Raw genomic sequence first — 3,542 nt, 5'->3', positions numbered from 1 at the left:
TCAGGTAGTGCTAATACGGGAGTGGAACACATGGCATGTTTGAGAGCTATAAATGCTTGTTGCGCTTCATCATTCCAGAGAAATGAATTTTTCTTGAGAAGGTGAATGAGGGGTCTAGCAATGCGACCATAATTGTAGACAAATTTGTGATAGTAGCCCGTGAGACCCAAGGATCCTCTCAAGCTCTTCAAGGTCTTTGGTTGAGGCCAATCCTGCATTGCCTGGATCTTTTTGGGGTCCACCCTGACACCTTCACGCCCCAAAATGTGGCCCAAATACTCAACTTCTACCATGCCAAAAGAGCACTTGGACATCTTGAAAAATAATTTATGCTTCCGGAGTAGTTGCAAGAGCAAATCTACATGCTGAAGATGTGTGGCCCAGGTGTGGCTGTAGATGAGGATGTCATCAAAGAAAACAAGGACAAATTTTCTAAGATATGGTTTGAGCAGGTGGTTCATGAGGCTCTGAAAAGTGGATAGGGCATTACAAAGGCCAAATGGCATGACCAGGAATTCATAATGGTCTTCATGAGTTCGGAAAGCAGTCTTTGGAATGTCTACTTCTTTCATGCGAATTTGGTGATAGCCCAAGCAAAGGTCGAGCTTAGTAAAGAATTGAGCCCCATTTAGTTCATCTAGCAAATCATCGACAACCGGGATGGGAAATTTATCTTTGACATTCAGCTTGTTGAGGGCCCTGAAGTCTGGACACATACGCCATTCCCCATCTTTCTTGAGCACCATGACCATAGGCGATGAATAAGGACTAATGCTATGACGAATGATGCCTGCTTCCAGGAGTTCCATGATGATTTTTTCAATTTAATTATTTTGGGCGAACAGATATCTATAAGGGCGCACATTTGGTGGTTGGGCCCTTAGGACCAAAGTAATGCTATGATCATGTTCCCCTCTCGAGGGTGGAAGCTCATGAGGCTCGTCAAAGACCGGTAGATGGTTGTTTAAGATCTGTTGCATCTCAGGATGAATATTAAGAGAAGTGGGTTCAAAGGCCTGGATGACATTAAATTGGGCTATAACTCGATGGTGGCCCTTTTTTAACAATTTTTCCATCCTATGCGAGTTGATGATAGAGGGAGCACCCTCCTGGAGTCCTCGGAGGGTATGTGTGTGGTTGTTCTACTTAAAGCTCATATATAACTTATGGAAATCCATTGTGATTGGGCCGAGTGTGCGAAGCCATTCGGCACCCAAGACAATGTCATACCCTCCCATGTGTATGCCAAACATGTGGGTCTTTAGCTGATAATCCCCCATTTGAAGTTTCACATTTTCACAGTGGCCTTCACATTTCATTGTCCCCCCATCAACAATTTGGACATGGAAATTAGAGACTGCTCTGACAAAACAATGCACTGCTTCAGTGACTCTCTGATGGATAAAGTTATGCGTACTGCCACTATCAATCAAGACTACTACAGGGCAATCCTTAATAAAACCTCTGATTTTGAGAGTATTGGGAGAAGAAATCCCTGCCAAAGCATGAAGCAAGATAACTAGTTCGTCAGGGGTAGCTGGGAGCGCATTGTTTGGTTGATTTTCCTCATCTTCCTCCTCTGGTTCCTCAAATGGTGGGGCTTCCTCCGCTGAACTGTGATCACTAGCATCAATTTGAAAGAATTTGGGTTCCTTGCATTTATGCCCCGAGGAGTATTTCTCATCACAGTAGTAACACAATCGTTGCTTTCTTCTTTCTGCCATTTTCGCCAGTGACACCTTTTGAACCTTAAGTGTTTGGGTAGTGCTTGAAGCTTGGGTGGGGTGACCCTTGGCTATGAAATTTGGATGAGTCGACTGAGACGCTAACGTGTGTTCTACTTCATGAGCTATCTTGCAAGCATCGAGCCATGAGATTGGGTATTGCAGTCGGATGTGGGCTTGTATGGCTTCTTTGAGACTGCTGACAAAACATTCCAAGTAGAAATCATCTTGTAGACCTCCTGTGCGGAAGGCTAAGGCTTCAAAGTCTATAATATATTCTTGCATTGTTCCTGTTTGTCGGAGCTTAGTAAGACGACCCAAAAAATTAGATTCATGGTCAAAGCGATCCGTAAGGGCTTTTGTGAATACCTGCCAAGTCATGGGCCTTCCATAGCAACGTTGATGCCACTACCACCATTGCCATCTTTCGTTGTCCAAGTACATGCTACCCACACTAAGCTGAGTCACATCATCTTTGATGTGATTCAGTGTGAAATATTGCTTCATTTGTGCTAGCCATGTGGCATGATGAGATCCATCAAATTTATACATGTCTAGCTTGGGTGGTTGCGGCTGGGACTGTTGGTGGTTGCCAAAGAGGTGAAGAGAATGGCTAGACTCGCCCTCAATGTTTTCATTAAAAGCATATGCCTCCAAGTTTTCCTCTGACTTTCCCTTTGTGAGTGTGTCAGCGAAGGTCTTGATCGATGTTAGTACTGCGTCCAACTTTTGTTCAAGGGTGTCGATCTTCTCATTAGCCATAGCTTGAGCTTTAGTTTGTACCAAGCACCAATCTGGCGCACTTAAAATTTTGGACCACCCAAAAATTTTGACGCTAACAAGCGAATGGTACCACCTTGCTCAGCTCGTCGACCTGATTCTTATGGGCTAAGTCTCCTATAAGCGTCCTGGGAGGGTCTGAAAGGAGTTTTACTCCTCGCTTAGGAATACTGCAGTAGCCAAATCCTAGAAAATTCAATTCTGCCCAATGTCCTACGAGAATCACACCTAGGTATAGGGGCCGACACAAATAGTCTAATTTGTCGGCTAACCCTCAACTGCAGAGTATGAGTAGGAATGTGGCGGTGATCAAACCCTTGCTACTAGATCTGAATGGCGGATCTGATTGTGGCAACTGCTAAAGAACCCAAGGGCTAGATTTGAATGGCAGATCTGATAGATCTGATTGGTAGATCTGAATGGCGGATCTGAGGGATCTGAATGGTGGATCTGAGAGAACTGAATGGTGGAGCTAATTGTTGCGGTTGCAGAGAACCCCACCTGCTAGATCTGATCTAGCAAAGATGATGCATGATCTAGAGAGAGAAAAGGGAACTATCGTCTCAAGGAGTGTCAGGTGCAACAGATCGCAATATACATAAGGGTCTGATAGTAGTACTCAGCCCAATCTTTTAGGGCACTAACCAAGGAGGATCAACAACACCCTTATCCATACAACCTGACTACCCTATCGTACACGCGAGTAATCTCCCCGAGTGTTGTTCTCAGTGTACTGTAGCAGCAAGATGACAGATGGTTTATCTATGGCAAGGTTTCAAGAGGGCCTAGGGGGCTTCCTATATACCCAGAGGGTACTTGGAAGACAGTGCATGCGCAGTTCTGTCTAATGCGCTACTACTCGAAGGGGTACCCATAGGGGTTAGAAGGGAGTCCAACAAGCATGACCACCTCTTATATTTCCTGCGTGCATGCCTCCCCAAATCCGCAGGTTTATGCGCTCAATGACAAATCTCGTGGTTTAAAGATGCCGGAACACATCTCTAGCAAAAAATTCTTTTGCTAAAAATGGAGATCCCA

This window comes from Pinus tabuliformis, chromosome 8, assembly GCF_031772625.1.
Source record: "Pinus tabuliformis cultivar Carrire ecotype Pingquan chromosome 8, CPIR1, whole genome shotgun sequence".
In the NCBI taxonomy this organism is placed as follows: domain Eukaryota; kingdom Viridiplantae; phylum Streptophyta; class Pinopsida; order Pinales; family Pinaceae; genus Pinus; species Pinus tabuliformis.
Note: the sequence above shows the minus strand (reverse complement) of the source record.